Here is a 20,717-nt window from a genome sequence, read left to right on the forward strand (position 1 = left end):
AGGCAAGGATTTGGTCATGAGAGTTCTCCAATGCCCCGAAGTTTGCTTTTGCTAAGTCAGGGATTCAATTCTGCAGAAAGTGTGTTACTTCTGAGTCTGAGGGAAAGGGGATGGGGTGGCATTCTTCCTACCAGGTATCCACATATTCCTGGCTCAGTAACTAAGCCATAGATAATAATCTTGTCTTTCTCTCTGACTGGTCTTTGGTCTCTGGTTTTGAGTCACCATGTTAGGTTGACCAGGCTGGCACATATAAAGTAGCCTGGAATGTGTTAGGATTCTGCCTCAGATATTAAGAAAGGGAACTGGAGGCTGGGGTTGTGGCTCAAAGGTACAGCACACGCCTAGCATGAGCGAGGCCCTGGGTTCCATCCTCAGCACCACCACATAAGAATAAATAAATAAACCAAGGTATTGTGTACAACTAAAAAATAAATATTAAAAAAAAAAAAAAGAAAGGGAACTGGCTAATTCTTTCTAAAGCAGTGACCAGGCTGGTGGAGTGCTGACTAGACCTGCACCTTTGAGAGGTGGGGATCAGGATAGCTGCATGGGTTGTGCATCCCCTATTGCATCAAGCCCTGCCAGGCCTGAACTGAGAGGAGTTTGCAAAGAATGGGTTTGATGTTCGAAGAAAATGTTGCCTGTATGTAAGTAATACTGGGTACAGATAACAAAGGATGGGAAAATTTGACTGTTTAAAGATTTGAAATGTCTATGCCGCCAAAGACAGCACCACAAATTTATAATTAAAGACAAATAACAGACCAGGAGAAAATAGGCATGTATAATAGACAAAGTTAAATAACGTTCTGCAAGCTAATAAAAAAAAAACTATAGAAAAAGTGGGCAAAAGATATCAAAAGACATTTGACTAAAAGGAAACAAATGGCCAATAAATACTAAGAGATGTTAACTTCATTAATAGTTAAGGAATTATGCAATTAAAGCAATCAGATACATTTTTCTTCTATCAGATGGCAGAAATTAAAAAGAATGCTATTTCTGTATTGGCAACAGTGAGTGAGGAGAAGATGGGTATACTTTCACACCGTGAGCAAATAAATTGTTCAGACCTTTTTGGAAAAGGCACTTGGGCAGTATGAAAATCAACATAATTTTTTTTTTTTTTTTAGGAGAGAGAGGGGGAGAGAGAGAGAATTTTAATATTTATTTATTTTTTTAGTTTTCGACAGACACAACATCTTTGTTTGTATGTGGTGCTGAGGATCGAACCTGGGCCGCACGCATGCCAGGCGAGCGTGCTACCGCTTGAGCCACATCCTCAGCCCCGAAAATCAACATACTTTTGATAATTTTTCATATAAAGAAATAATAAATTCAGCATTTATTAATGGTAAAACATTGGAATGATTACAGTGATATGGCCAGCATACAAAATAAGTATGTGGTCCCTAAAAATAGGTGGTATAGATCTTTATGCAGCTGAGACTGAAGCTCTCTCAGATACATGAAGTGAAAAAAATCACAAAATTGTCACATTTATGTAAAACAAACTCCTCAAAACTAGATTTAGTTATGTATTGTATTTGATAGGTTCTTTATTATGCATATGAAATTTATATATGAAATAAGTTCATTTAAATTCTATATGTATTATATTTCATATTCTAAAACATGCTTTTCAGACTAACATTTTTGAAATCACAGTATAACAATTTGTGGCATAGTTTAATAGTTTGAGCTTTTTTTGTGTCTTGGTGGATCATAATGTACATTGTAAGTGATAAGATTTTAGAGTTGATGAAAGGTGATATGTAAATGCTTGATAAAATGAGATTGAGGAGTTATCAGGGGAGACTTGACTTCATCTGTATCAACTATATTGTTTGAGTTATTTTTTTTACAATGAAAATGTGTTCAATTATTGTGTAATGAAAAAATTTTAAAAATGTATTTATGTTCGAAAAGATAGTTGCCTGAATGCTTGTGTCATCTGAACCATTTGTCTGCATTGGCAGGTGTGCTTGTTGTTCAGCTGCCTCTGAGAACTTTTAAGGTCTGGATGGCTGAGAGATTGTTCAGCTCCATTAAGAAGTTAAGTAGCTGTGAAAATTCAGTGGGAGAGAATTGAGAACTGAGGTCCAGGGCAAGGGAGGAGCAGAACTCCCCAGCCTGGGGCCAATTGCTCCATGGGAATCTTTTCTTCTGTATAAAGAAGTTGAAATTCTCAAGCTGCAGAATCATCCTGGACTGGGAGTTCCTCTGGGCAAGCCTGGTCTGGTGGCATTCCTTCTACTGTTTTGATAAGGGAATTGTATGGTGAGGCAGAAAATAGGTCAAACCAAGTAGCATTACCCAGTGCCATTGTTTGGGTAGAGAGCTAAGCACTAGTAGGAAAGAGCCAACAGAGACACTGGGATTTATATCTGAGGAGTTTAACAAAGCAGTCAGGAGATGAACTGTCTTGGGTTTGAGGAAGCTCTGTCAGGCTCTTGCAGGCCTATCTAAGGGGATTCTTAAATGTAAATATTCATAGTGTGGGTGTATCCTTGTAAGTAAGAGCATGTACTTATTGTGAAGATAAACACATGGAAAGTTGGTTTAGGAGTGACATTAGCCTATAATCTCAGCCACTCAGGAGACTGAGGCAGGAGGGTCACAAGTTTCAGACTGGCCTGGGAAACTTAGTGAGACCCTATCTCAAAATAAAAAATAAGCAGGGCTTGGTTAAGCATGCTCAGTGACTCAGGTTTCTGAGACAGGAGGATTGCAATTTCAAGACAGCCTCGGCAACTTAGTTTTTTCCTCAGCAATATAGCAAGACCCTGTCTCAAAATAAAAATTATAAATGACTGGGTATGTGGCGCAGTGTAAGTACCTCAGGGTTCAGTTCCCGGTACCAAATAAATAAATGAGGCTGGGAGTATAACTCAGTGATACAGCACTCAGTGATACAGCACTCCTGGGATTACTTCCCAGTAACACCAAAAGAGGAATAGGAACGAACAAACAAACAAACAAACAAACAAAAAAAAAAAAACAAAGATGAGTATTAAAAAAGATTAAGGGTAGATATAGACCTAGCATGGTGGTGCATGTCTGTAATCCCAGCTACTTGGGAGGCTGAAGCAGGAGGTCCATGAGTTCAAGGTCAGCCTGGGCAACTTCTGAAGACAGTGTTTCAAAACAAAATATGCTTGGGATGTAACTAAGTCAGAGAGCACTTGCCTCGCCTGTGTGAGGCCACTGGCTCAATTCCTGGTACTGCAAAAAAAAAAAAAAAAAAAGTAGAATGTACCTTGTAGTAGGATTACTAGGGCTGGAGGAGGCAGAGGGAGGAGAGATCACTTCCTGGGAAATCAGGACAGGCTTCTGGGTCAAGGTGTCATTGCGATAGTCACTAGAGAAAAGGCAGAATTTGGATGTGTGATTTTAAAGGAGGGATTCAGAAGGAAAGGAAGGCTGCTCACCACTGTGCACGAAGGAGTAATATGAAGACCTGTGAGTAAGTAGTACAGTTATTTTGGAGAACAGGTTTATAAAAGGGAAGCAATAGAAAGATTGAGAAGGTAGGTTAGGGCCAGACTATGAATGAAGAGCTGAGAATGCTAGGTTAGGAGTTTGGCCTTAGTTCAGTAGGCTTGTGTTTTATATTTAATTTTGTGGTTAGTAAGTATTTTTATACTATCATAGTTTAGATTTTTTAAAAATACAAGTCACTTCAAATTTATTTTCTAAGGATTTTATGATATATGTTTAAACCTTGTATTAAAGGTACATAGAGCACAGTTAGGGTTTACTTTTCCATATAAATGGTTGAATTTCAAAATTACATTTGTGGCATAAATTTTCTTTGTTTTCACTCTCTGCCTTCCGGTGTTTGCAAATAACCACTTCTTTATATGAAGAGGTAAAGTTGAACATGAAAGGTTTACTGACGAAGACTGATGGAGAATGAAAATGGGTGAACATGCTGTGATCCCTGTTACCTTTGCTGTAGTGTGATTTGGAATTACTTCTCTTTCCTTGGCAATTCTTCATGGGCTTTCTTTTTAATTTAACCTGGAGGCCTTTCCATTGCCAGCTCAACCCTAGTGTTAGCTGGCGCTGCTGCTTCAAGAGATGCCATTGGCAAGAAGCCTCCAGTCAACTTCCTGGATTCTGGTTTTGGCTCTGCAGGTGCCTTGCTGAGCTGAGCTGACCATAGGAATTTGGAATGTGGGGAGTCAGTTGAGGTAGGATAATGTGGTGGCAGCTCCTACTTTTTCTGCCACAATATAATTTATCAGATTCTCTTGTTTTTCTCTAAATGGGACAAGGGGTTGCTCTGAAATAGTGAACTCATTTATGCTGTGATGCTTTAAAAAGACAATTTCACAAAAGTATCACCATATGTATTATTTATTATTTTAGTAAGTGAATACTTTAATAAGCAGCAATTTGCAAGTTTAAACATGACAATTAACATGATCAGACATTAAAAAATTAAATAATCCTCCTGCCATCTTTGTCATTAGCCGTGCATTAATGATTTTAGCCCTTCTGGGAGCTTTCATTTTTTTGTTGATGTTGACTGATGATGGCAGATTGGTAGTGATCAGAGCTCTGCTTTTATAAATTGTTGGAACAATATTGGCATGTAATGTGAACTGCAGAAATAACATTATCATTGCTAGTGTTATTTTGGCATATATTTGGAGTTTTTTTTTTTTTTTGAGGGACACTTGACAACTGAGCCACATCCTTAGCCCTATTTTATATATATATATATATATATATATATATATATATATATATATATATATTAGTTGAAGATAGACACAATACCTTTACTTATTTGTTTTTATATGGTACTAAGGATTGAACACAGTGCCTCACATGTGCAAGGCAAGTGCTCTACCACTGAGCTACAATCCCTCTATTTTATATTTTATTTAGAGACTGAGTTCCTTAGCACCTGACTTTTTGCTGAGGCTGGCTTTGAACTCTTGATCTCCTATACCAGCTTCCCAAGCTACTAGAATTAACAGGCATGCACCACTGTACTTAGCTATCCCGAGTTTTTTAAGGGTGAAGATAGGGAATATTTGTAACAGACACTTGCTGTTCACTTTAGGTTGCTGTTCACTTTAGGTAGTCTACCTTTTGCTTTGGAAGCTAGTGCAGTGCAAATGGGCAGTTTCCTATTCTTGCCTCCAAGGTGTAACGGAGGTAGGCTCACTACTTAGGCTTAGTCTATTAATAGCTTCCACCTTGAAGTTTAAATCTGGACAGAATGTTAGAAAATACAAGGACAGGTTGGTAGTAGTGTCAGAAGAATTACTAACTATTACCAGTATTTCTTCCTGTTTGCACACATCAATGTTAATGCAAGTGGGTTTGGCCTTGTAATTTGTGTACATTTTGCACCAATACCTCTAGCTACAATTTGTGCATATTATCAGAACTTTGAGCATTGGTTGACAGTTCACAGTATTGTATGGTGAATGGTTTGGGTTCAGCTTTATCTTTTCTGTGCAAGAGTGTTTATTTTTGTAATTATTCAAATATTTAGTAGAGTCGAATTTCAAACTGTCCTCTAAGAAATCTTAGAACTTTGTGGAGCTTCCTTTGGTATCTGACAACAGAATACCTTAATTTGGTCCTTAATATGGTAGAGTTCTTGTCATTTTTCTACCTGAGCACTCTAGAAATATATGTGACAAAGTATTAAAGGGGAGTTTTCCTGTTGTTTCAAATTCTGGTTACGGTCCTAGAGCTGTAGGTAGGTGCTAAACATTCACATGATTTTTAAAAAAATATTTATTTTTTAGTTGTAGTTGGACATAGTACCTTTATTTTATTTATCTTTATGTGGTGCTGAGGATTGAACTCGGGGCCTTACACTTGCTAGACAGGGGCTCTACTACTGAGCCACAACTCCATCCCACACAATTTCAAAAGAGATTTTAGAAGCATCCTTTGTGGACTTTTACAGAAGGTAACCAGATGGGTCTAGTGTCTACTGCATGCAGCCCCCATCCCATCACCCACCTTGTTTAAGAGAACTCTAGAAATGGATTCCATGCAAGGAACACCTATGAGTAGAAAGTGCTGTTCCCTGGGGGAATGTCCCTCTCTCTGTCCTCTCTACAGTCATTTTAGAAAGGCTTCAAGATAATAACCCAGAGGTTGGAGTTCAATGCAGAAGGGTAGATTGACATGTTATTGAGCTGCAGGGTTATTTACCAGCCAGGTGCTACTGTGGGATTAGAATGCAATCCTAGGAAGAGTTCTTGAGAGTGTGGTTTGTTTCTCCTGGTGTCTGGGGATGTCAACACTGAGTCTTCCTGTCATCTGAAAGCAGTCATGTGACCAGAGCTGTCCCAGGAGGCATTGTATGGAGATAGGGTAGCAATAATGCTTGACATTTCCTGTGGGCCAGGTGGTCTGCATGGAGGGCAGCTGGCTGCCTGCCAGGTGCAGGACTCCAGCAGGAAGAGGCTGTGGGAACTACAGGGACAGGAGCTCAGTGAGAGGAGACTGAGCAATGAGCCAAAAGTATACTGTTGCCTGTGTCAGGCAGTGTGAAGGACCCCATGGAGGGTTCTCACTAAACAAACTGGCCCGTGGACTCCACCAAGAGGCTGAAGATACTACAGCCTGGAGGATGGACCATAGACGAGGAGATAGACTTTCCCTTTTTTTTTGTACTTGCCTTTCACTCCTTGACCTCACTGCTGGTTTCAGGGGAAAAACCTCACACTGGATAAAGTTAAAATTAACTTTGATTTAGACTAGATTGAACTTTTTAAAAATACCTTTATTTTATTATATGCTGCTGAGAATTGAACCCAGGGCCTCACACATGTAGAGCACTCTGCTGCTGAGCCACAATCCCAGCCAAGATTGAACTTTTTATACCTTAAAGTTTAGCTTTATTTATTTAAGATATATATATATAAAATTCTGGTTAGAAATCAGTGGTTGTGATAAGTTACTGAACCCTGCAATAATCTTGGTGATGGTACAGTCAACCATCTCAGCACCAATAGACTAGAGCTGGGTTTTATAATTTAGAGCACTTTCACTTATTTTATACCCTACAGATTTCAAGCATAGAATTTGGCAGCAATTATTGTTTGGCTGAGAAATTTGAAATTTCACTACAACTTTAACACTGTAAATTTGCTAGCTTAGAAGACTTCTAATAATGAAGATCATGTTCCCAGATTGGCATTAGGAATGGACCCTTATTAATTAACCTGAAACTTGGCACCCTTAAATTGTATTTCTTTTGACTTTTCTGGGTTGGTTTGTAGTAAAAAACACAAAATAAAATTTACTGGGTTAGGGATATAGCTCAGTGATAGACTGCTTGCCTATTATGACCAAGGTCATGGGTTTGATCTCTGGCACCATGACAAAAATAGAAACAAAAATGTACCATCTTAACCATTTTTTTTTAAATATTATTTTTTTAGGTGTAGATGGACACAACACAATGCCTTTATTTTTATGTGGTTCTGAGGATCTAACCTGGGTCCCACCTGGGCTAGGCGAGCACTCTACCACTTAGCCACAATCCCAGCCCCCATCTTAACCATTTTTATGTGTACAGTACAGTAGTGTTAACTATATACACAATGTACTGTAGATCTTCTGAATTCCTACCTTGCAAAACTGAATATCTATTCCTATTAAACATTCTCCCCACCAGCCTTTACCAACTATCATTGTATTTTCAATTTCTAAGAGTTTGATTACTTCAGATACCTCTTGTGAGTGAAATCATGAAATGTTTAGTGGTTTTTTTTTTTTGTTCTAGAGATTGAACCCAGGGATGCTTAACCACTGAGCTACATCTCTATCTCTTTTTGTTTAGAGACAGGGTCTCACTAAGTTGCCTAGGGCCTAGTTCCTGAGGCTGGCCTGGAACTTGCAATCTTCCTGCCTCAGCCTTCTGAGCCTCTGGAATTATAGCGTGTGCCACCACACCTGGCAATGTGTGGGTGTTTTTTTTTCTTTTTCTTTTTTGGTAACTGGCTTATTTAACTTGGCTTAATATCTTCAAAGTTCATCTGTGTGGTATCATGTGACAGGATTTCTTTCCTTTTTAAGGCTGATTCTTGTTCCATTGTATGTATACATCTTATTTTTCTTATTCTGATGGTTACTTCCTCCTTTAGGCATAACCCACAAAGCTTGGATTAATTCTATAGCTTAAACAAAATGTTTTTATTCTACAATCTTGTTCCTATCAGCTTTTCCAGTTTTACGTCCTCCAATATCATTCCCTCTTATCTTCTCCACTTTCTTTGTCCAAAGATTCCCTCACAGCTCATCCTCTGGTACCCTTTCACGTAGTTTCTTGCCTGGAGTATGGAATGTCTTCCTTTCCCTCTTGCCTGACCTTGCTTTTAGGCTTTTTCTCCTCCTCCTCTAAGACTCATTCCAGATGTGAAGATTTTCCAGTCATCCAGCCAGCTGCTTTTTTTCTCCCATCGCTTCTTACAAACAGCCTGATAGAACCCTTGTCTGCAGTATTGTGAGGCTTTTTATTGCCCTCCATTTCTCCATCCCAGGACTGTAAGCCCCAAAGCACCCATCTTAATTTTGCCTTTTTATTCCTTTATTCTAATAGATCTACCACAATATCTAGCCCATAATGTTTGTATACTTTACATGATTATAAGAGGGGCTGGGGATATGGCTCAAGCAGTAGTGCGCTCGCCTGGCATGCGTGTGGCCTGGGTTCGATCCTCAGCACCACATACAAACAACGATGTTGTGTCCGCCAAAAACTAAAAAAAAAAAAAAAAAAAAAAAAAAAATTTAAAATCCATTCTCTTTCTCTCTCTCAAAAAAAATGATTATAAGAAAATGCCTTTTAGAAATAAGATAACACAACTTTTTACCAGTTGTGCTTCCAAATATGCTTTCTTTTCTAATTTTATCTGGTAAGATTTGGCAGCTAATTGTAGATTTTATGGACTTACATTAGGTTGCCTTTGTCTTGTGTTATAAAAGCAATAATTAGAGGAAATGATCCTTTTGAGAAGTTGTTTAATGAATTCTGCTTCTTTTGAATGTGCTTCTTTAAATCTTAATTCAAGTGAACTGTTCTAATGCCCAAATTATTTCACTGTAGATCAGTATTAAACCAAAGTATTAAGATGATTAATTTCTTTCTGTTAAATTCCTCTTAGTCTTTTCTTTGGTGTTTATGTGGGGTGTCAACAATCAAAGAAGAATTTATTGACTTTACATTTAGTATGGTTTATTCTACTTGATTATATCATTCAAGTATGAATTTATGTATGGTAAAAGACTGTACTATATGGGAATTATATTTTCTGTTAAACAAATTGCTTGTATTGTATTAACTACTGCTGTTTAAGATTTCAGTACTCAAAAGTACTCAAAAGGCTTTATTATAATCCTGAGCCTGACCTTCTAGTTTCACCGCAACCTTCATCCCTGAAACAAGCACAGGTACACACACGGACCCTGAATGGTGCTCTTGTGAGCCTGTACCCATCTACCTGCTACCTTAACACAACAAGAAAAATATCTGTCCCAGAAGCAGTCTGATTGTGTCCCTAGAGAAGTGCTGTTTTCTGCCTGGGGGGGAATGTGCTGATGTACCTGAAGCAGTGGCCCAGGTCTAGTGGCCCTGCCCCTTCCCCACTATAGTAGGCACAACCCTTAGCTCTCAGTCCTCAAGTCTCTTGGTTACTTTTACCAGCATTAAACTTTGTGGACAGGGAAATTCCAGTAATCTCTGCTATGAGGAAACATTACTTTTTCTGCTGCCTCATAGTAAGGCAAGTTGTTTGCATCCTACAGAATACAAAAGATGGGGGCAGCATCAATTTTGTGTCTCAGCAGTGAACTGCATCCAAGATGGACTTGATTTTTAAATGCTTTCAAATTGTATCTCAATTTAATTCTCTAGTCAGGAAGTTTCAGCTTTTCTTTAGATTAAAAAAAAAGACATTAAAAACTTAAGTATGCTCATCACAATTTACATTTATTAAATGAATACTAGGAACCTATAAGCAGGAATCTACATTGCTTTTTTGACCCCAAAATTGAAAATTTGGGTGCTATTTGTTTCCTAGATCTTGAAAACTCCATAGGAAACTACAGTTGCAGATATTTTTGTCATTTTAAATTAGGAGTTTTAACCAAACCAAGGATAATAGACACATTACCATGTTCAACCCAGCACTACAGGCCCATATACGTATTTGCTGTACTTCTTCGTTAATTATAAATCTGTTTGTTTAGTTAAAAAGAAAAAAAAGGGAAACAACAGAGTGCTTATTGTAGAACTATTATCTTTTTAAAAAATTTGTGATGCATTAGTAAAAATAAGGGCAAAACCACTTAGAATTTGGATCCTCAATAAGTGAAGTATGAAGCTTTCCTGTTCTGAAGTCAATTGGCAGCAGCATTGCAATGGGAAGGACTTGGGCTTTACTGCTGTGATTCTTTACCTATGCTGTGATTTTGCATGAGGTAGGATTAACCTCTTTGTACTTTTTTTTCTCATTTGTAAAATTGGAACAGGATTAAGTAATATCATATTTGCACATAGCATATGAAAATAGCTGATTTATTTTCTCCAGGTAGTAGACAGCAATTTATATTTGTTTATGTTTTTCAGATGATGTGCTTCTTCTTTCTTTCTTTTTTAACATCATTTCATTTAGTCTTCACTGCCCTCTTCTATGATTGATAAGGTGGGCATTACTCTCATTGTACAGTTAAGAAAACAGGTTCCAGACAAAAATTGTGCTTTGTCTGTCTTGTCCTCCCAGAACCAGTTGGTGATGGCAAGAGCTCTAGCTTGGGTCTCCTGGCTGTGTACCCTATGGTTTTCTCTCTGAAATGATGTTTAGTACTGAGCTGTGGCAGGAAAAGAAAGAAAAAAAAAAAGCATAAAATGTTTTTCTGCTCACAGTTACCTTCATTTTCAAACATAATCATCCCTTGAAGAAAAGAATAAGAACTTTTATTTTTATTTCCCAAAGTCAATGAATTTAAAGAAAGAAAATGTTTTTCAAGCATTTATGGAAGCAGCTGCTTTTAGTATGAAAAACTGGATGATATATCAGTATCTTAAATGAATTTTTAAAACTCCATTATCCAACAAATAGTTGTTGAATAATTTTTCCTTAGCCCAAAGTGATTAACTTGGGGTGTAAAAGGTTTTATCACCCAGGGCCTAGACCCTGTGATCAACCGTTCTTTGTAAAGTTTGGTCTGTACTCCTGAATAAAGAAGTAACCTTTTGTATCCATCTTTTTTATTGAAAACAATATGAAATAGAGTAGTATTAGAATGGAACAGATTTCACAAATATCATCAACACTAGCATCATTACTTTTGGTCAGGTATTAAATAGCTAGAATTTGTTGTCCTTGTCCTAGTCTATATTGAACTAATTTAGAATATCTTACACTTAAGTAGTCTTTATTTTTAATATATAGCAACAAGATTATTAAAACTTTAAAAAAAACATGAAACAGTAAGAAAGTGGTACAAGATAAAATCTCTATGTAGTGTTATGTAAGTTCTGAAGAACTTCAGAAAAGAGAGCCAGTAGAATTCTTAGAGGAAGTGTAAATTAAGTATGTCTTGGGTCAGAATAGATATTTTTCTCATTACCTTGTTGCTAATATCTGAATACATATAATGTTAACATTTATTAATGTCAGACTTATTTAGAGACATATAATATTCAAAACGGAAGCTAGAGATGGGTTAGGCTCAGTTGGCTCTACTTGCTCAGGGGATATGGTCAGGGCTGTTTCTCTGCCTGCTGAGCCCTGCTCCTTCTGTCTGCCAGCCTGTTTTGCATATTGCCTGTCTGCATGGGGATGAGAAAATGGCTGCATATGCACCCTGCCAGGTGAGCAGCCTCCAAGACTTTTCTCTCCCAACATGCATATATAAATAATCTCCTTGAGGTATGTGCCCACCCTTGCCAGGGGCAAAGGGATTGTAGTTTGAAGGATTTGCCTACCCAAGTGGCTAGGGCAGGAAGGCACTGTGCTTGACACCTGTCAAGGATCAGTGAGGTTCCCCAGGTGAAAAGGGGTGATGCATCAGAAAAACAGTGTAGGATAGAAAAGAACACAGCAAATCCAAATGATAGCTATTATAGTCAGTGATGTAGTGCTGCAAAGCAGTTTCATGGTTGTTCCCTGAATGCAGGTTCTAAGGATGGAGGGGAGTGTAAATACAGAGAAATATTCTAAGTAGTTCTACGTGGTGTCCAGTTGCCATTTCTTGTTATAGGAGTTTTTAAAAGCAGCACATCTTGAACTGTTCTTTCATTTAATAAAGCCATAAAAAGCATATTCTCTCGAGTGTCCCACGTGTTTGTGCTTTCAAATGTTTACATGTGCCTTTCATATGTTATACTTATGCTTTTGTAAGTTAAAAAATGAAGTCACCATGGCTGTCTATTTGAGTGTGACAACCCTCCATTTTATAAAATAATTACTGTTGAATCAAAATTTTTGCCTAACGTGTACTATCAAGTTACCTATCAAAGCCAAGTGAATGAATGATTAAAAGGTTCAGATCAAAAGTAACTGGCTTATCTACATGGAGGTTTTCATCCTTTAATTTAAAATGTGTCTATGTCTAACTGATTATCTCTCACATTCTATAAAGAAATATTGACATCCTATAAAGTATGCAGTGACCTCACTTCTGGCTGTGTGGGCAGGTTTCACTGCAGGCCTCTGAAGCATTGATATTCCTGTAACCTTTGAGGCAAGATGTGTGTGTAGTGTATTAATGAGCTGGTTGAAGTGATGTACAGTAATTTCATCCTTGGGTAAAAACAGATGTGAAAGATTCTGTTTTAATATTTAATCAGGCTCCAAGCCTCTGTTGGCTTGTTTAAGTTGACCTGACAGCATTATACCTGGAAACACTTTGAATTAAACTCTGAGTGCTTGACCTTGTTCAAACAGTTGTAATTTAATAAGGCTGCTGTCTTGGTGGTGATAGCGTAGCTAATAGGCAAATCCTTTTCTGGCTGGATTGTTCTGTTTGTGAGTGCTGGGGGTGGGAATTTCAGAGATTTCCAACAGGGCAGAAACCAGGATTTGAAGAATCTTTAAAAAAATAAAGTAAAAATTTTAAAAAAATCCAAATTAAGAAATAATCTTTTAGAAGACCTTTAAAAACTTGTCTTTTGTCTTAATTTTTAGCCTTATAGAAATAATGTTTTAAGCGTTACTTTAGTTAGGCTTATTTTAGTTGAAAACAATAGAAAATCATTTGTTAAAAAGCACACTAGAAACTTCTCAGAAATCAAAACTTCTGGAGGAGTGAATGCTGCCTTTGTCCTTCTGTCTGTTCATCCGCATGCCTGCACGTCCATACCCTGTGCTTCCCCTCTGGTATGGTCTTGCCTTCCCCTGCACAGAACCTGCTTTGCTGTGATCTTTTCTTATTATTAGGCTTTTATTAGTTTCAACTCTCTTATATCCTTTCAACGCTAGTTCCTGCTCTTAGCAAATGTGTTTCCTTGTTTAGATTCCCGTTAGCAGGTTTGAGTGGCTCTAATCTTTTTTTTTTTTTTTGGTATGTGTGCTATGTCAAAACCACCAGTACTTTCTGGAGTAGGAGGCTATGGATTAGACAGTTTTTGGTTTGAAGAAAGTTGGGGCAAATACCATAATTTGCTCAAACTTACTGGGAAAAAATTAGAAGTTAAAAAAATTAGTAAACATCATTAAAATCTTCTGTAATTCCATTATTCAAATAGCTAATGGCTTTGACATATATCTAATATGTCTTTCTTGTTTTCACATAAAAATTATATTTACACTAAACCTCCAAAAATTTTAAAATCATAGCATTATTTTAGAGATCTTCATATCTACTAGTTACAGGTGGCATGCTGTAGGAAAACTCTGGCCATGTGACTTCTATTTAAAAACTGTACAATTTGATGTGAATATTTCATTAATTCTTTGCCTTTTAACTAATATAAAGTGTGGCACCATTAATCATTTTATATTATCTTCTCTTTACCTTGCATTATTTATCAGCCCCTTTGAGAGGAGTTAATATTATTTCCATCTTTCACAGTACTTAATGTAGTGGCTTTTACTAAGTAGATATTCACAGTAAATACTTGGCCTATGATGTTTGCTTCATTTTTATGAAACTTGATTTCTGTGAATGTGCAGTGTACATTGATAAGGTTACAACTTAGAAGAAATCAAAAGTAGCAATGTATAGCCCTAAGGGTATGGGAAAGGAATAGGAAAATGCCCTAATTTCTTTAAAACGAATAGAATTGATAATGTGTGTGGTGCAAATAACGTTTTTTCCATCTCTCTTTTAGAAGCCCTCCTAGAGTGGAATTCATTACCTTGTTGGATTTGCCCTGCTTCAGTGTGGTTGACAGAGTTCTCAGATTGACTCTCAGTGACTCTTCCTTTTGTATAATATCTTTTTCTTTGAGTATGGGTGGAACCTGTGAATCTGTTAAAATATCCCTCCTATGATTATATTACCTTGCTTGGTAAGGGGGAGATTATTCTGCTTGGCTATTCAAACCACATTAACCCATTAAAAACAGAGTTTTCTCTGACTGGTAGGAAGAAAGATCAGAGATGAGTAGGATTTAGCTCAATATGTTGTTACTGTCTGTGAACATGGACAGGAATAAGGGGCAGCTTGAGTGTGGCTCCAGCAGACAGCCAGCAGAAAAATGGAGACTTGAGTCCTGCAACCACTAGGAATGAATTATGCCAACAACCTAATTGAACTTGAACGGCCTTCTTCCAGGAGTCTCCAGTCCAGCCCTCATCTTGATTTTTGGCTCTGTGAGATTTTAAGCAGAAACCCCAACTAAGCTTGCCTAGGTTTCTGACCTATAGAACTGCAAGCTAATAAATAGGTGTTGTTTTAGGCTACTGTTTGTGTCAATAGAAAACTCATACAGTCTAGGGTCTGGCTAAATTTTAGCTTCCTCATATTTCAGTCTGATTTTCTTTGGATATAAAGGGCAGAACTCTGTCTCCCAGGGTGATTCATATTAGCCTAGCTAAAGACAGTGGTGTTTAGAGTCAAGAGGCAAGAATATATATTTTTAATTTCCCTGAAAGTAATTGTTCCAGGGACTAGGTACTCAGTTTGAGTGGTCAGTACTTTCTCGGACCTTTGTGAGAAGCCGAGTATATATCATGAGAGTTAGAGGGGTACAATGAGCTTCCCATTTACAAGGTGAAGCTAGTGTTTTATTAAATCATACCTATCCTCTTGTTTGAAACTTTTGTGGTCAGAGGATTTTAGATTATTAGAGAAATTCTATCCTCACTAGAATTTTGAAGATTGTGACTTAAAATTCTGCTTACTACATGGAGAAAATGGGGAGAAGAAATGTTATTTGCTTCATTCAAGTTTGGCCAATGAAGAAACGTATTTATTTTTTACTTACTTATATTTTTCATTCTCTCAGTCTGATAGTTTAATCTTCCATTTAACTTAATCTGAGCTTCTCTTTTCCCATTGAAATGAGAGTAAAAGAGACTCTCTGTAAAGCATTTAATATGATGCTGAGCAGCAGTGGTGGACCAGGGAGAAATGGTCTCTTTCATGGGAGCTGTCAGCCCCAGCAAGTAGGAGTTAGAATTGTTTAGAATAGCTGGTGCAGGATAATAATAAAAAGCAGACTAACTCTTAGTTGGTTTATTACTATTATTAAATCTGCAGACAAGGTACTCACATATAGCTTGCACCCTGGGTGGGATCACTTCTTTCTTCCACGCCTTGAAATGTCACAGTCCCACATGTACACACTCAAAAATCTATAAATGTATGCTATAATTACTCTTCACATTTGACCCAAGGTGTATATTTTCATGAAAGGGAGACATGGGACATGGTTTTAACAGCATTGGGATAGATGATTATGCAAAAAAAAAAAAAAGGCTTAATAAAAATGAGACTTTTTTAGTATGGCTTGTAAACAAACCATTAAGAGTGAAGTGTAGCAAAATCTGTGAGAAATAGAAAAAATGATGCACCAACAGATGAATAAAAATGAGTGGGATTTTAATTTAGTTTGTCTGAAACTTAAATATTGTGATATTTCAAACATGTGTCCATTAGTCTAAGCCAATTCTGGTGATCTGGTAAGTTCTGTCTTTGGTGAGAGTAGAGAGGACAGGTGAAAAGTGAAAGGAATGTGTCCTGAAAAGAGAACGGGACAGAGAAGTTCAGAAAGCCAAGAAAATTACCATCTTCATCCCTTTACCTATGTTGAAATCCTCCCTCTTCCTACTTTGGCCTTCAATTTGTCTGCCAACTATACTTGAAAGGCTAGTATGAACAAACTACTATTACTCTTCCTCTTCCTCCTCCTCCTCCTCCTCCTCCTCCTCCTCCTCCTCCTCCTTCTCCTTTTTTTTTGGGGAGGGGGTACTGGGGATTGAACTCAGGGGCATTGAGCCACATCCCCAGCCCTGTTTTGTATTTTATTTAGAGACAGGGTCTCACCAAGTTGCTTAGCGCCTGAATTTTGCTGAGGCTGACTTTGAACTCATGATCCTCCTGTCTCAGCCTCCCAAACCAGCCGTGAACAAACATAGTGTCCACCACCTGAATTGGAAGATGATTCAGTCCATTTTTCCCTGACTCATCACCCCCAACTCTGTTCCATCTGTTTCATTGTCCCTCTAGTTCCTGCTGGGTTTGTCTGGAGCTTCCATCTCTGATGTGCCTTCCACTCTGCTGACCCACATGTGACCAGGTGGATGTGGATGTGGATGTGGATGTGGATGTGGATGTGGATGTGGATGTGGATGTGGATGTGGATGTTTATCCACATCCACATCCACCTGGTCACAGTTTGCAATTTAGACCCCTTTAACTCAGTGAAAATTTCCTTTCCAGAACCCTACTACTTACTGCCTGTCAGTGGGGCTGTAACTCCTTCCTTCAGTTGTAGAGTATTTGATCATTGTTTCATCCTGCAGATGTCAGTTGGGATTCCACCATGAGGCAGGATGTCTCTGGGTTCTGTAGTGGGTGGATGGAAAGTGGCAGAGATGATCATTTTCTTCATTTCCTGAATTTCTCTCATTCTCTCGGTCTTTTTGGTATGCATTCCTTTTCACATCTGTCCTCTTTACCTTTACTACAGAAAAATCAGACCCACCAGAATTTGCTTAGACTTAATGGGCAAGAATAGAAACCTTTTGGAAAGTCACCCCTTACCCCAGTAGAGAAATCTCTTGGGGATTATTCTTTCTCTTTTCACACCTTCACTTCCCAGTTTGTCACAAGTGCGTCTTTCAAATGGGGCCTAAAACATATATTCATTCCAGTGCTCTCTGGAGCAGTGACACTGTCAGTCATTTGTTTTATGTCGACTTTTCTGGTGCAGAACATTGTAATAATCATTTGTTTTACCTTTGTAAAATTACTGATATTTGACTGTTTTTTAACCTATAAAAAATGGCAATTTTATATGGATCAACATATTCCTCCTTTATGTGTTTATATATTCTTGTAGTTTCAGTAACCTCCTCTCAGTTAAATTCTGGCTAAGTTCTTAGTTCTATTTTCCCGTCATCTATTTTTTTGTTTTATGGATTTTTTTTTTTTTCTGGTAGACCCCAGGGTACTTGACCTGTAGCAGCTGAAATTTTGCCATTGCTCCTTTTTCTCAAATCAAGTCAACTGTAAATCATTCCCCAAATTCTCTTTCTTTGGTCTTTGAAGTAAGGTTTCTTTCTTTCTTTAAAAAATAAAATTATTTATGTATTTATTTAATATGTGGTGCTGAGAATAGAACCCAGGGCCTTGCACGTGTGAGGCGAGTGCTCTACTGCTGAACCACAACCCCAGCCTCTGAACTGAGGTTTCTTACTCAGAATATACGTCTATATTGTGAAGAGGGTGGAGGGAAAGCAAGCAATGGAGATATGAGACATCTGGAAAGTTATGATATAAAATGGTCCTCTTGGCCTTATTAATATAAGTATGACCAGGTCTATTTCCTACAAGTTTTAGAGTTTACCCCCTCGGTTGTATAGCTGATTTGATCCCTGTGCAGCTCCTTATGGGCTTGATAGCACACAGAAAAACAGATTTGGGTTAGCATTGTGCTAATCGACTCCTGCATCTTGCTGAATGCATCTTCTCACTTGGTACATAAGCTCCCCACTCACCTCCTCTGCCTTTGGGCTGTGTCCTGCTTTCTGTTAGCTGTCTTAAGTTCTGCATGGACACTGGCCTACTAGACGAGTAGGAGATTCTATGGCTTAAGATGTTTTGGCTTAATTTGATCCTGTTTAGGTTTCTGCAGCAGACCATAATTTTCTCCCTCAAATTATTTATGCACATTAAATGGCCTGATCAGTGCTCTTTACCTTTGTTTATAGAAAATTCTGTGGAGCATTTGTAGCATTTATGAATAAGCACGGAGCACACCTTCCAGGTTCTATACCAAATGACTTAGGTCCCAAACCATTTGAAGGGAGGACCTGAGTATACTTTTGTAGCCAGTTGCTTCCTTCCCCTGATATTCTCACTATTTCACTTCCTGCTTTATTGAGGTCAGACATCACTGAATAGGATGGGACACTGGGAAAGACCTCTCACTGTCACTGCTTTGATATGCTGTAGTTTTCCAATCAATTATTGAATTCACTTGTTTTAAACTATTTTTTCTCTCTTCTCCATAATAAAAAGATTTAGTGTACCTACCCTTTTGAAATCCTAGTACCCCCTTTTAAAAATATTTATTTTTTTAGTTATAGGTGGACACGATATCTTTATATTTGTGTGGTGCTGAGGATTGAATCCAGTGCCTCACGCATGCTAGGCGAGAACTCTACCTCTGAGCCACAATCCCAGCCCCTTAGTACCCTTTTGTCTGTGATATTTCTTGTGTTTAAGCATCCAACAAACTTATCAAGGAGAAAGTGAACTTAATTTAAAAAAAATGAACTTAATTTTTGAGGTTTAGTGCTTAGAAACTCCATTTTAGCTTATGGGTACTGAGAGAGAATTGTTTAATTATTTCTAAAGTTTTTTTTTCCCCCTGAGAGTAAATGTTGTATTTTCTATGATTTTAATTTACAGAATTTTCTCCCTTTACTTTTTTCCTCCTTTTTTGGGGGGTGGTGTTTTCCCCTGTTCAGTTGCCCAGCATCTCACACTCTTCCTACCTTTTCAGATGTAATGGTTGACAGATCTGTAGCCTCCTTCAAAAGTCCTCCTGTGTTTAAGAGGAAATTTGTTTAGGACTAGAAACTTGAATTTGTATACAGCAGATATGGAAGAAGGCATGGAGTAAATGTACATACTCACAAATACTGTACTCTTACCTTTCTTTTCTGATCTTGAACTTGGTATGTTTAGCCTAGGTCGGACGCCCTTGCCATTTTTCAGGATCTCATTGCCTCATATTTAAAAAATATATATTTTGAGTATTTTATTTTGTGAAATATCTTCCCTCTGAAATCCTCACAGTAACTTACTTTACTTGATTTCTGTGCATAGCCTAGCAGAGTATGATATGAGTGAGGATATTTGATCAACATTGTTTGAATTCCTCTGGAATTTTTGCTGTTAAATGATAGCATATATGTGTATATAACCCTATGTGTGTGCGTGCATATGTGTGTGTATGTGTACATCCTTAAAAGAAAAACTTGATGTATGTAATTTTTGCCTATAAGTTCTTCACTCACTTTAGACATCAGTCTCCTTGCCATTTTAACAGTTCCATTAAATTCTTATAGAAAGCATGTTGTTAATTTCTCTTGAGGTCTTTCTTCTCATTAAGATTTTAAAAATTGTTATTTTATAATATTGGAGATTCTTTTATCCATTTCAAGTTATCTTTCCTTTAAATATTTTGGTATATTTTCTAGAATGGCAGTGAGTCATGTTCATAATATGAGGCAAAAGGCAATAAAGGTGTGTGATTTTTTTTAAAATACATTCTATACTTACAAACAATTATACCTTATTCTCTATATTTCATATAACTTCTAGAGTGGCTTCATTCTAAGCATTCCTTTAGTCTGTATTTTAAAAAGATTTATATTGTGGGCATTTTTCCTCCTCCTATTTCCCACTCTTCCTGTTATAACTTCAGTTGTAACAGCCATATTCCAGTTTTTAGGCAATCAGCAGTAGAAAGGAGGTCCTGATACACAGTCATGTATTTTATACACATATTGGGACACTTTCTTTTATTTCTTATTCTGGGGGTGCTACCTAATTATAGTCCAGTTCAGTTAATGACCCATGTAGATTTAATGTTGTACTCAATGTCTCTAATGGAACACGAGTGATCATGCTGGCTTGGTAGATGTTCTCTAATCTGGTTTACCAACATCACCCTCATCACCCTCAAGGGTGCCCACAGGTAGAGCAGCCATGAACTTCTGAAAGCAGAGTGTCCTTGATGCTATTGATTGGGTTGTTCAGTTAATTATGGGGAAAAAATGAATTTAACTGTAAATGATTGTTGTTTAATAATCCTGATGGTAAATAAGTAAATGAAGTAGTACTTCAATTTGGAACTTGAAGAGAGGGAAAGGAAGTGGTAGGAATAGATAAAGGGGGAGGTTTAGTGTAACAATCTATTCAATATTGTTATTTTGTATATGGGGGAAGTTTGGTGTAACAAATTAATTCAATATGGTTATTTTGTGTGTATGCTAACTCTGTGGATATCTTTTGTTAGAGAAATCCTAAATTAAGCATTCCCCCTG

General features: G+C 37.5%; 1 protein-coding gene across 3 annotated transcripts in view; it reads left to right on the top strand.

Annotated features, from left to right (window-relative positions):
* Nucleotides 1-20,717, top strand: part of Kat6b (lysine acetyltransferase 6B) — a 185,232-nt gene that overhangs the window by 60,870 nt on the left and 103,645 nt on the right. The window lies entirely within an intron of this gene.

The sequence above is a fragment of the Urocitellus parryii genome, chromosome 5 (assembly GCF_045843805.1).
Source record: "Urocitellus parryii isolate mUroPar1 chromosome 5, mUroPar1.hap1, whole genome shotgun sequence".
Lineage (NCBI taxonomy): Eukaryota > Metazoa > Chordata > Mammalia > Rodentia > Sciuridae > Urocitellus > Urocitellus parryii.